The sequence below is a fragment of the Chiloscyllium punctatum genome, chromosome 9 (assembly GCF_047496795.1).
Source record: "Chiloscyllium punctatum isolate Juve2018m chromosome 9, sChiPun1.3, whole genome shotgun sequence".
Taxonomy (NCBI): Eukaryota; Metazoa; Chordata; class Chondrichthyes; order Orectolobiformes; family Hemiscylliidae; genus Chiloscyllium; species Chiloscyllium punctatum.
Genome location: NC_092747.1, coordinates 20,824,790 through 20,838,915, shown reverse-complemented (window position 1 = coordinate 20,838,915; position 14,126 = coordinate 20,824,790). Strand labels below are relative to the sequence as shown.

Here is a 14,126-nt window from a genome sequence, read left to right as displayed (position 1 = left end):
GCAAGGCAGTCAGGTTGTCAGGAGGTAGTCGTATCAAGTCAGGGTGAATTGGAGAGGTCAGGTTGAATATGTGATTGGGAGATGAAGGATTAGTCAAGACAGGTTGACGAGATGATTGAATTGGGTGAGGGATGTGTTGTTGGATGGTTGGGTGTGGTTGGGCGAGGCTAGGGAGTAGTTGGATGGTCGTGGATGTGGTTGGTGATTGGAAGGTTGGGCAGGTGAGGATGTCAGATGGCTGGGGGTTGTCTGATGGCTGGTGTTCATCAGAATCATTTGGGGCTGATGATTTGGGTGGAAGGCTGTGGAGCCACCCAGCTGTAAGATCAGGTATTAATCTAATAGAAACATAGAAACATACAAAATAGGAGGAGTGGGCCATTTAGCTCTTTGAGCCGACTCCACCATTCAATATGATCATGGCTGATCATCCAACTCAGTATCCTATTCCTGCTTTCTGCGCATACCTTTTGATCCCTTAATTCCTAAGAACTATACCTAACTGCTTATTGAAAATAATATTTTATGGGTCAGCAGATTGCTAGGTTCCACTTACCTAGCCCAGGTCTCCGCCCTGAGTTCAGGGTCAAGGCCTTTCACAGAAGGTTCCAGACAATGGGAATCATCGTTTTGGTAGGTTAAACATCTGTCTGTCCATCAGGGTCCTGACAAGAACCTCCTGATACTTTTTTTTTATCTCCAACCATCAGGAGACAGTAAGGTTTGGGCCAATGTTTCACTTCAATGGTTTGGTTTCCAACTTAGTCAAAGTTGGCTTTACTGAATTCATACCATGAGTCGAAAGTGAGGACTGCAGGGCCTGAACAAGTCCTCATTCCTGATGAAGGGCTAATGCCCAAAACATCGATTCCCCTGCTCTTTGGATGCTGCCTGACCTGCTGTGCTTTTCCAGCACTACATCCTCGACACTAAATTCATACCACACCAGGTATTTCAATGTGGAACTTGGGAAATAACCATATTATGAGATGTCACAAGTTTAGATAAAAATTATACCAAGACCCATTCTCTCTTTGAAATGGAGACTAAAAGTCTCATGGCACTATTTAAAGAAAGGCAAGAGATCCTCCCTGGTGTCTTGGCCAGCATTCAATAACTATCCCACTTGGGTATCTGGAAAGCATTTTATATCACTCAAAGCTATGGTTGCTTGACTGGGAGTACACAATCGTAGCTCCACCCAAGATGTCAATTGCATTTGAACTGATGGCTTCAGAAAGTACATGAGTAGGTATGAATGCAGAGTTTCCCACACTGACTAAGTAGCAGACAATTGTCAATGCCACGCTTACTAGTCTGTGCCATTACAACCAAGCAAATGACGAAAACAGGATAAAGGCATATTTCAGTGAGTTACTGCCATCCATCTCCTGCCCAGCTGGGCCACTGTCACTAGATCAGTGGATAGAAAACATTTTTTCCACGAAACGCAACCCCAAGCTGTTGAAGGCTTATGCAACTATATTCTTGTGAGTAGGTCTCAAAACAAGTAGTTACCACTTTCATCCAAGACAACCTACGGAAAATGTTAAAATACCACGAAGGCCCAACCTCTTGTCCTTGCCCCTCAGTGTGGTGATACTCAGTTTAAAATACCATCAATTGTCTCCCTCTCTAATGAACGAACAGCCTTATGATCTTCTGAGTCTATGGTGACTACCAGCCATCTGGCCATTAGCTTGCAGAGTTAACTTGAGTAAAATGGGAAAAAAATTAAGTTCACACTGATGAGCCTGGCACATGAAACATCATAGATGACCCAATGAATTCTAATTAGCAACAGTGCTGTATGCCTGGCTGGATCTGGTGTTAATTGGACATATTTGCCATTCAGATGAACTAGCTTTGAATCTCTTAACAGCACAAAAGTTTCTATGTGGCTACCTTAAGAGCATTGTGGTTTTACTTGGTTTACCATCTCCCTCGCAAAGCAGGATAGCTACTAATAGGCTCACAAAAAATGGATGTAAATGTGACATTTACAAAAGGGACCATTTCTCTGTTGCAACTGAATATGTGTGTCACACTCCTGAAGAGATAATTTGCTGAAGCTCTCAAGTAAATTTAAAATTTGAAACATATCTAAAAACAATATTATAGGGGCTTCGGGAAGGAAAACACTGGAAGATGTGAGAAAAGTAAGTTCTTTTATTTGACAAAGTTGAAAAATGTTACAGGTGTACTTTCCATTGTTCTATGATGTCAATATTCTTATGCAATGATTTTAAATAAAATTACAAAAAATAATTGTGATTGTACCAACATTAAATTTCAAATCGCATTGAGTTAATTGGTATAGTTTGAGTACAGTTAAGATACATTCCCATGACAGAGAAAGGCAATTCAAAACAAAAACTCAGAGTTCCCAGAATGGAGGAACTGACAGACAGCATGATGAAGCAGAATACAGGTGAATATGAGAGTTGCAAAATGGATAGTTCAGTTAATAAATTGAACCTGAATATAGAAAGGATGTGAAATGGGAAATACAAGAAGTGAAGACAGAGAAGGAGAAAACATTGGCAACTATGGTACTATGATAAGGGGTATCCAAAAGTCTTCCGTAGGCATATAAATATTAAAATAGTGTTTAAAGAAAGGACATGAAAACAGATTATTTGTTCGGGGGCATGGCTAAGGTACTAAATGAAAACTTTGCATCCTTCTTTATCAAAGAATGAGACACTGCACAAATCATAATAAAGAAGAGATAGTTGAAATAGTGGATAGGCTGACAATCAATAAAGAAGAGAGAGTTGTTCTGTTGAAACCAAAAGAGAAAATGCTGGAAAATCTCAGCAGGTCTGGCAGTATCTGTAAGGAGAGAAAAGAGCTGACGTTTCGAGTCTAACTGGCCCTATATTAAAGCGTTGACAAAGGGTCAGTTAGACTCGAAATGTCAGCTCTTTTCTCTCCTAACATATTCTGCCAGACCTGCTGAGATTTTCCAGCATTTTCTCTTTTGGTTTCAGATTCCAGCATCCGCAGTAATTTGCTTTTGTTTTGTTGAAAGGTCACAGATTTGAACCATCAGCTCTGCTTCTCTCTCCCTGGATACTAAATGACCTACAGAGTCTTTCAAGTATTTTGTATGCATTCACACCCCCTTTTTTTGCTTCAGTTTTGGGCTTGCATGTTATACACCAGAGCAGGAGGCTATGCACATTCTAACAACAAGTCCAGGGTTTTCCTGTCATTTAATAGCACTGTCTGAAATGTGATTCATTGATAGCTTTCTTTTTTTGGTCTGCTATAGGTCTCACTTCAGTTGAGAATTTAGCAGCCTCCTGTGTTTTGTCATTTCTATTGTCTGGTCATAATTGCCTCAGGGATTCAACTTAAATAAAGACAACTCATTTGCAGAGACAAGACAGATATAGTTTCATTCATTTCTTTTGGATTCAATATGCACTAAAGATGCTGCACAAACCAGGATGATACAAAATAACTTACTCTCGTTCAAGTGCAGCAAAGCAAGATAGAAATGGGACTCTATACATGTTCCATCACGACACTGACTTATTAGGGTACGAATGAGATAACCATATGGATAGTGCATGAAAATTACAAGTGCTACATGGATGCATTTTTCTAAATACTATTTTAGACTTACTAGGTATTTCCGATTCTGAACAGAGTTATCTTCCTTGTTCAGTAATTTGATTTACTTTCCCCAAAATGCACTATCTTCTCTTCACAGGTATTTCATCCTGTATTTAATTTTCATTTCGGGCACCCTTTTGCCCTATTCCAGGTCTGAAGTTATTGTCTGCACTTTTTCCCTTTGTAGTCGGTTGATTTCTGATGAATGGTTGATTTGAGATGTTCTTATTATTAAAACCTTGTTGGCTTATTAAACCATTGTGGAGAAGGCTTCTGATGTTTTCTTTCTCTTTGTTGAACAATGAAGTGTTGTGCCAGGAATAATAGGTTGACATGTGACCAGTGACCTGTTTACAGTGGTGGTGGTTAATATAACAATGTTAGCTGGAACTTGAGGAGAAAGTGGAGAAAGACTTCACAAAAATGATTCACACTGCATCCTTACAGTCTGCTTTAATCATTCACTTTGTTTACTGTCAGTGAGATTTCTGTAGACATGTTTTTCAACATATCAGTGCTAACTGCACTTCAAGTTCACTCCACTGTCTATGAGGTACTTTGCAATGTCTTAAGGATGTGACAAGGTCTTTTACACACACGATGTTTCTACTCTTTTGGACCTTACTGTGTGTAAAATGATTGCTACGTTAGCCAACATCGTAGTAGTCACAATATTTCAAATCAACAAGGTAAAAACAATGACTGCAGATGCTGAAAATCAAATACTGGATTAGTGGTGCTGGAAGAGCACAGCAGTTCAGGCCACTGCCTTTATTCCTGATGAAGGGCTTTTGCCCGAAACGTTGATTTCGCTGCTCGTTGGATGCTGCCTGAACTGCTGTGCTCTTCCAGCACCACTAATCCAGTATACAATATTTCAAATACTGCATTGTTCGTTAAGCTTATTAGCACATTTCTCAGATGTGAAAATAGTTAAAGAAATAGAAAGCTTCCTTTTTCATACATTCCAGGTTTGTCAAAAAACACAAATATTGTACTTTAAAAAAAAGATTAATCTACTTCACCGATAGTTTATTGAGCTGATGGAACTTTGTACCTAACTGTGCTATATCTGATCTAGATGTGCTTGACAGTGCTGACAAGTGAGTACTTGCAATGTGAAATATTCCACTTCTGAACACCAATATCCCTTACCTTCAGGAGTGTAAAATCAACAATAACAAAATTAAACAATTAGTTGAAGATGTACTGATGCTTGTCCTGGTATAGGAATAAATATTTTCAGGTGAACTTATACGTTAAAATGGCAAAACATTTGGTCATTCATTTTAATGTTGAATGTAAGATATTACAAGGGTGAAATGGCTGACACATTGGTTTACAAATCAAATGCAGATTAATGGCAAATAATTGTATGAAATGCATTGAGGTGTTCTAACATGGTAAGAAAGAACTGTATGGATATAAATCTGTCTCTCTTTCAGATGATGAACTATCACTGTAAGTTTTTCTAGGTTTTTCCTGTTGTTTTTCTTAGCTGTTTTTTGAGGTATTTTTCCTTTCTGGCAAACTGGACAATCTTCTCCCAATGTAATGATGCTCAAATACATAATTCTTCTGGAAAATACTCTTTTTAACTGGTATATTTCAAGAAATTTCAGGTTAAAAATTAACTCGAACATGAACAAATGAGGAAAGCCAGCACAAATTTGTTCAAAGCAAATTGTATTTAAATAACATTGTTGGACTTTTTAAAAATTGGTTGACAGAAAAGGTTGAAGAGGATGGACTTTCAAAAGACGATCAATAGACTGCCATGTTTTAGGCTTGTCAGAAAACCTGGAACTTCTGCAATAAGTGGGACATACTGCAAACATGTGGAGTTGGCTGAGTGACCAAGAGAAAGGAGTAGTGGTGGGTGTTTCCTTCAGGCCAGAGGAAGGTAAGCAGAGATCTCCAGAGTCATTGTTTTCCTTCATCTCTACCAATGACCTAGATCCAAGGTGGACAGCACACAGTTTGAAGATGACAGCAACATTTGAAGTATTATGATCTGTGAGGAGGGTAGTGATGGACTACAAGAGGACACAGGCAGGCTGCTGCAATAGGCAGTCAAGTGGCAGATTAAATTTAATGCAGAAGTGGTGCATTTTCATACATTGAACAAGGAGTGAGGAGAAAATAATGAGTGAATTTTAAAGGGGGTATGGAAGCAGAGAGACCTGAGGGTGTACATATGTAAATCATTGAATGTGGCAGGACAGATGGAAAAAGTGTTTAAATACAGCAATAGAACTCTGAGCTTTAATAAATAGAGTTCAAAAGCAAGGAGGTTATGATGAACATTTCTGAAACACTGGTTTGGCTTTGACTGCAGTTTATGGACCAGGCCAGACTCCCTCAAAATATTTTAAGAGGATAGCCCAGACCCTAACTTTTTCTTATTTTAAAGGCAGATGTGAAATGGATATTCTAGGTATGATGCAGCTGGTTAAACCACTCAGCTTTAAGCAAAACAGTGTTTTTTAAACACAATAGTTGAAACATAAACAAAAAAAACAGAATTTAGAACAACTTAACCATTAGAAGACTTAACTGACCCGACACAGCAACTTAACTAAGGAGGTGTTCCAATTCCCATAACATCCCGTAAACACACCTCTCGGCAAAAGGTAAATTCAAACTCAAGTTCTTACAGGCCAGAGAGATTTCAGAGCAAAGAATCAGTCAAGAATCATCTGTTGAAGCTCGGAACCTTTCTCTGGACTGTAGCAGCTTCTCTGCTACTGCTAAAACCAGCAATTCTCACTGTTACAACCAAACCAAACTAGGTAAAACCTGAACTGGGTGAATTGGCCATTCCCCTGCCATTGTAAAAGTAGACATTTTGCCACCTCTGCCTTTATGACCTCTCTTGAAAAAAACCAAGGACAAAATAACCTTCTTAAAGTGACAGCATCGTCGCAGCAGCATTGTGTCCAATTCTGGTTACCTCAATTTTGAAAGATGTGAAAGTTTTAGTCAGGGACAAAATCCATGAAATTGGTTCCAAGGATGAGAAACTTCAGTTGTGCAGATGAACTCGAGAAGCTAGGGATGTTCTTCCTGAGGAAGGGATGGTGAAGAGGAGATTTGATAGAGGTCTGTCTGTTCATGGAAGGATCCACAAACAGAGGACTCTTATTTTAGATAACTAATAAAAAGACTAATGGCAACATGGGGATGAGAGTAATTAGAATCTGAAGGTTGTTGGACAGTACGGCAGGGGTAGGTTCAATTGCGGCTTTCGGAAGGGAATTGGATAAACACCCGAATAGGCAAACAAATTACAGTCGGTAGGGAAAAGAAAGGGGAGAACTAACTGAGTTGGACTTACAGATCCAGATTTGACATGTTTTCCATATCATAGCTGAATGGTTTCCTTCCATACTAATTTTTTATATAAACCTATTATTCCATAACTGGTACAAGATAAGATCTGGTAATAACTCAATGGGACTGAAATGATAGTTTTAACAGAAGAACATGAAGATGCCAAAATGCAGCCATGTCTCAAAGAATATTAGTTTCAGAATGAAATAACAATCAACTAGCAGTGAGATAACGATTTATACTAAGTCGTTCTTACACTTTTTTCTTCTAATTGATTATTCAAAACTTTTTTCTTCCTCTCGGTCTCACATCATTCACAGGGCATTACCCAGCACTTCAGTTCCTAATAATCATTCTCTGTAGCATCAGGAAGGGAAACAAAAATATTTTATTCAGCGAGTTACATGCACTGCTTCACACATGCCAAAAGCTATTGTTGCTCTTTGATAGCACTAAAGTTGAGTTATGGGTCTCTCAGATTCATGAATGAAGCACTATAAGTTACAACTGAGGTGAATTACACAGAGAATAGCAATGACAGAGGTTCTGCTGTAAGGCTATAACACAATTAAGAGTTCCAGACTACATCATAAATTTTGAGAGCAATATCTGAGAGTTTTACATCGATGATCTGAGAATGTGAGACAGCCTTGAGCACACTCCAAAATATGCTTACTCCATTGTAGAACTGAGTACCCAAAAGAAATTGATTTGGAGCATTCCATCCATATCAGTCCTCTGAGGATGGTGTGCACTTTGGTCCACTTGTACTTTTATTCTTCTATATATTTGTAAGAACTTTAGTAAGGTGTCAATCTTGGTTTGCTGGTAACATTCTTGCCCCGAGCTTAGAAGTGGCAAGTTCATATCCTACTCCAAAGAGTTCCGCAAATGTCTAAAGCAGACACCTCAATGCAATAAAATAAAATGCCTTATTATTGGTATCCTTCAGACGTGATGTTAAATTGAGGCTCTTCAACATATGTTTAAAATCCATAGCACTCATGGAAGAGAAGGAAGATTCTCTCCTGTGGAGTCGTGGACAATATTATCCCTCAAACAACATCACTAAAACAGATCAATCAGTCATTATTTCACTGCTGTTGGTTGCATCTTACTGTGTGCTGTACTGACTGTTGAACATCACAACAATAACCCAATTTAAGAGCTAATTGGCTGTAAAATAGTGTGGTATGTCCTGACATCACGAACACTGCTATTTAAGTACAAGCTCTTCCTTTAAATAGATTATTTTGTGAACCTATTTGAATCTGTTTCGATTAGTTTTACCATTGGAGCTTCATATCCTCATTAGCTGGTCCTGATGTTGTCATTCTTATGGCTGCTGGTTCTTCATATGCTGTACGTCTCGAATGTTTTTGTCTGTGCAGCCTTGGAAATTGTAAGGAATGTTGACCATTCTTTGAGTAGCTATTTTATTCCTGCTATATCCTGTGTTTACTTCTTACGAAGATAAATTAAAACCGGTGATCTAGTCATTATTTCAGCATGGTTTGTCAAACCTTGGGCACGGTTTGGTTGCCATCTTTCCTACACAAAACCGTAACAGGTTAAATGGCTGAAGTAATACTTGTGGGAGATTGGTAGGGAAAGATGCTATATAAATGCAAGCTTCTCTTTCTGAATTTAGGAAACACGTGAGCAGGAGGAACATAAGCACACCGCTATATTGATCCCATGCAAAATAAAGTCGTATAAATCTACTAAGAAACGGGATAACAATTAGTACTTTGCTGCGCAATTCTCTTTTTTTGTGAAAAAAATCAGCAATGAAGGGGGCAGGAAGAAGTTTTCTTTGTCTTGATAGTGGTCGGGAGGATGGAGAGATGCAACTTTACTGTCACTAAGTTCAGATGAACCTCACACAAATAATTCATAAGGCAGTGTCCATTGCTTGCCCTCAGGGCTTTCACTCCACCGACCGCTGTACTCAGGATTCCACTGTTTATTTTTCTCTGAAATAGACCTTCCTATCAGCCTTTTCCCAGTCATCTAATTTTCAGAAAAAGAATGGAAACTAGATTTAGTTTCCATACACAAACATTAATTTCTATAATTGCTGGGATTCACTTTAAAATCAATAAAGTCTGCAGGGCTTTGACACCCAATGGCAGGCATCCTTGTATGTGCAAAATTAAATTCACTGGCGGAAGCTTAACATCTCCCTGTCCATAGTCTGAGGCCAGTTTAAACAGCCATGCTCACCCTGCATTACATGTGAATGCCAGATAACTGGGATGACATCAGGTTAACCAAAGTAAGCCATTAACGCCAGATATGTTGATGCTGAGGCCACAAAGCATTCTTTAAAGAGACTAAATTTGCCAACCTGTTAACAGGCTGCTGAGGTTTTAACTTGTTGGTGCATGGTGGCTCAATGGTTAGCACTGCTGCCTCACAGTACCAGGATCCTAAGTTTGATTCCACCCTCAGGTGACTGTCTGTGTGGAGTTTGCACATTCTCCCTGTGTCTGCATGGGTTTCCTCCAGATGCTCCGGTTTCCTCCCACAATCCAAAGATGTGCAGGTCAGGTGGATTGGCCATGGTAAAATTGCCCATAGTGTCTAGGGCCATGTAGGTTGGCTGTGGGGACAGGTTGGATCTGGGTGGGATATTCTTCGGACAGTTGGGATGTACTTGATGGGCCAAATGGCCTGCGTCCACACTGGCAGAATTCTGTGATCCTCTGTCCCAGTGATAAATCAACGTGCCCCAGCAGAAAGCGTGCTGTGGAAAACAATCCATTCACGTCAGTGAGTTTGTCGTGGGGGCTGTTTGTGATAGGGCACAGCTTCACCTTTCCCATTGTTTTATAGGGCCAACGTAGATAACTCAGCAGGGTGGCATCTTAAGGGGCAATATTAAGATCTTCAACCTGAAGGGTTTTGCTCTTAAATCATCAAATGAAATATCTCTTAATGGAATTGGTGTAGATGTTTGATGCCAGTCCAGTAGTACTTATTTGTATCCACAATCTGACTCAGCACATGGTTGAGTCAGAGTTTTTACAGCATAAAAAAGGCCCTTCAGCTCACTGTGTCCATGATTGTCGTCAAACATCCATCTATTCCGATCCTATTTTTCCAGCACTTGGTCCAGAGCCTGATATGCTATGGTACATCTAATATTCATCTAAATTGTTCTTCATGGTCTTGAAGGTTCCCACCTTCACCACCCTTTTAGGCAGTAAGTTCCAGATATACACCATCCTCTGGATGAAAGATGTTTTCCTCAAGTCTCCTCTACACCTCTGCTCCTTACCTTAAAACTGTGCCCCCACATTACTGACCCCTCCACTAAGTTTCTGCCTACCTGGCCTGCCTATGACCCTTAGAACTTTGTGCACATCAATCCGATCCTCCTCAGCCTTCTCTGCTCTCAAGAAAACAAGCCCAGACAGTCCCCTGTGTCTTTGTTGCTGAATCACTCCAGTCCAGGCGACATCCTGGTGGGCAAGAACAGAAATCGCTGGAGAAGCTCAGCAGGTCTGTCAGCATCTGTGAGGAGAAAGCAAGATTAACATTTTGGATGCAGTGACCCTTTTTTCAGAAGAACTGTGTTTTTTCTGGTTAACTCTGCTTTCTTTCCACAGGTTTTGCCAGACCTGCTGAGCTTCTCCAGTGAATTCTGTTTAAGATTTTGATTTCTAGCAGTCACAGTTCATTTTTTTTCCGGTCTAGCATCCTGGTGAATCTCCTCCGCACCCCTTCCATGTGATCATGCACTCCCTGGAATGAGATGACAGAACTGCACACAGTCCTCCAGCTGAGGCCTAACTAATGTTATACACAGCTCCATCACAACCACCCTGAGAGATTTCGGGCCATAATCAACACCTTGACCAATAAAGGCAAATATAATTTTCTCATAGTCACCAAAGGAGTGTGAAGTGTGTCTTACCATATGACCAGTGCTTTCTGCTTATCTCTCACAAGTGTTAGAACTACGTGCACTTGCCTGATTGACACAGTCTCCCCTGGGTGGGGATTCTCCATATCAGGCGGGAAGCCAAGAGCATTCAGCCTATTAGCGAGGGCTTCACCATCTCCAAAATGACCAGACTGGGTTAAGAATGATGACGGTGACCCCCAATTTAATTTTTCCCTCGCTTGAAATTAGTTTCTATCTTCTCACCCCGTCCAATATTTTCTGGTCAACTTGATAACCCATGTTATCAATTGGAACTTGAGCCCCCTGGCTCAGAGACAGGGACACTCCCAATGTGCCTCAAGGAGTCTTACCGACCTACACCCCGGATATTTTCCTAATCAAGTTGTTCAGGGATATTATCGCATTCCTCTGGAGAACGTGGTACTTGAGCCTGGGTCTGCTGGCCGAGAGGTAGGGACGCTACCACCGTGCCACAAGGAGCCTTACCCCACCCCGAACGCCCCAAAATGCCTCTCCACATCCTCCTCAGCTGCATCTGACCACATTAACACACTCGGTCGCATTCACTCGGGCTCTGACTTTCAGCTGCTTGTTCAAGTGTTGACTCGTCTCGTTGACTTCAAGTAAACAGCAACGCTTCCAGATTCCAGATAAACAGAGGGAGGGGATCAGGCACAACGGGGGGGGGGGGGGGGGGGTTGGGTTCATCCGAAGCGGGATCCACCCTACATCTCCCCACGGGAGCTCCAGGAAACCTGGCCCCTGCCCCAGTGGCTGTTCCACACACCCGAGGAGTGGGATGGGGGGGGCGAACCAGGCCGATGCCACCTTTTCAGGGACTTCACCCAATGTGCTTGCCCCTCTGTCTGGTTGATGCGTGCCCTCAGCACCCTGCTTCGAAGGAGCACTGGTTACTGCCGCCGCCAGAGGTTCGCCTCCAAACGCACGCAGACACATCGCCATCTGTGGGGAGAATCACGGGGAGGTTCCGGGCTCAGACAGTCACTGCCTCCCATCCCTCCCCGGGCCCTCCCTCATCCCCTATTCCCCCAGGAACCTACAGACTTGGCTCCTTGTCGGCTTAGCTCCAGAGAATCAGACTCTTGCCAATAGCTCACTGCAGATGAGTCACCCCCCGCTCCACTGCCTGAGATCTGATATATATATATATATTTGTTTATAGATATTCAGAGTGCCCACTGATGTATATATCAGAACGTACACAAACGGACTCTACAGAAATGGGTGTGTATATTATAAAAGGGAATACTGACATTTTATACAGAGTACACGCTGGCAGTTTGTACAATAGTTTATATATCAGGACACACCAATGCATCGATATACTGATGTGCAGTAAATATCAGGCGAAAACTGATTTTATACACACACGGTAGACATATATTCAGAGTACACGTTCTTAGTTGGTGTCTACACTCTGTGTACACCCTAGAAATGTCGACGGAGTGAAATTCCCTGCCTTGAAATGTTCACTGTTAACACTTTATTGTGCAGCAGACAAACGGACGAACAACCCGTCCCCCCCATATTCGAACACGCCTGTCAGTCCCTCGATTTTCGCCAACTCCTGGTGTTGTAAAGTTAATGTCTCTCTCCCCACACACTGCTAAACCGCAATGAATACTGAACTGAACCCCTCTGGAGTTTCCCGCGATTGTTTGCGCGTGTGGAAGGGGGGTGGGGGGGAGGTGTGTTTGGAGGGGGTGGTGTGTGTGTATGTGTGTGTTCTGCGGTGGTTCCTCTACATCAGTTTAAAGCGAGCTACAGGTCTGTCGAGCGTGCGCTGAAACACGCACTTTTGTTACGGGCAATGTGTTGAACAGATTACCTTTTCCCCGCGTAGACTTCCCCAAAGCAAACACGTACACAATCTAGCCGAGTTAACGCTTACCCGAGCGGTCCACCCCGGAGCGGCTGCGAGCGAGATGCACTCCTCTCTCAGAGGGACTCTCCCTCCGATCCCTGGCCCCGCTGAACGAAACATAAGACAGAACAGCAGCGGAATTGGCTGCCCCGGGACTCCCGTGTGAGTGAGGCTGCAGAGAGATAGAGAGAAGGGAGGGGATAGAGAGAGAGAGAAGAGAGAGGGGGTGGAGGGGGGAGAGAGTGGACAACAGCTGTCTCCATTCTCCTTTATGAAGTCAACGCCCCTCGGCAGGTTCGATACTGCAACCAGGTTGTCCGGCGTCACCTGAACAAAAAAACAAAGTATTTCAGCACGGTCTGGCACTGGAAGCCCCACACACTTGAGACTCCTTCCACCCCACCTCACCCCGGAGTGGGGATTTTCCCGTCACCCTTTTTTGATTTGGGATCTTCAAAAACCAAGAGGGAGTTTTCCAAACAATAATTGCAATTGCTCCTGTCTGTGTTTATCGTTTGCTGAAATCTGTTTGCTTGGATTATAAAGTCCAACTCAAAATACACGCAAAATGCTTCAGAACCTTGTGTGTATCGCTCTCTGTTCAAGGGCTGGTGGGCACATCAACACGATCTTTATACTTTACATGTAATTTTATCAGCTGTTGCCCCCCCCCCCACACACACACACACACACTCCTCAGATATCACAGAAACTAAATGTCATTGTCATGGCCAGAGCCGTGACCCGGGGTATCAGGGCGCCAGCAAAGCAAGGGGCAGAAATATCTGACACTTGGGTTAATCGCGTTGAATCAGAACGCGGAGTAAATCCGATTAAAACCCCATCTTGAAGTAACGGAAAGGATGTCAGGGTTTGGAAATGGGCGAGCTTGGTTAATATATTAACGAATCCAGCCTGGGAATGATCAAAGGGCACCAAGCCCAGGGATCATAACCCCGTGCACACATTGCATCCAGTCTCAGATGCACCATCATGTTTTGCACCCTGTCACACATTGGACACCAACACACATCGTATCGTCACATAGCCACACAATCATATACGGCTTCAGTCACGCATGCAGCCTGTCGCATGTTGTACCCATTCCCATACTGTACTCTGTCACATACTGTACCCCGTCACACTGTACCCTGTCACATATTGCACCCTGTCACACACCCTACCCTGTCACACACTGTACCCTGTCACATATTGCACCCTGTCACACACTGTACCCCGTCACATACTGAACCTTATCACGTACTCCAACCTGTCACATACTGTACCTTGTCACATATTGCACCCCGTCATATACTGCACCCTGTCACATGTTTCATCCTGTCAAATATTGCTCCTTGTCACATACTGCAT

General features: G+C 42.3%; 1 protein-coding gene across 1 annotated transcript in view; it reads right to left on the bottom strand.

The window, feature by feature from the left end:
- gabrb3 (gamma-aminobutyric acid type A receptor subunit beta3) overlaps positions 1-14,126 on the bottom strand; it is a 686,618-nt gene that overhangs the window by 671,927 nt on the left and 565 nt on the right. Inside the window, exon 2 of the mRNA XM_072576993.1 lies at positions 12,783-13,082. The gene's annotated coding sequence lies outside the window, so the exon portion shown is untranslated. The remainder of the gene's footprint in view (positions 1-12,782; positions 13,083-14,126) is intronic.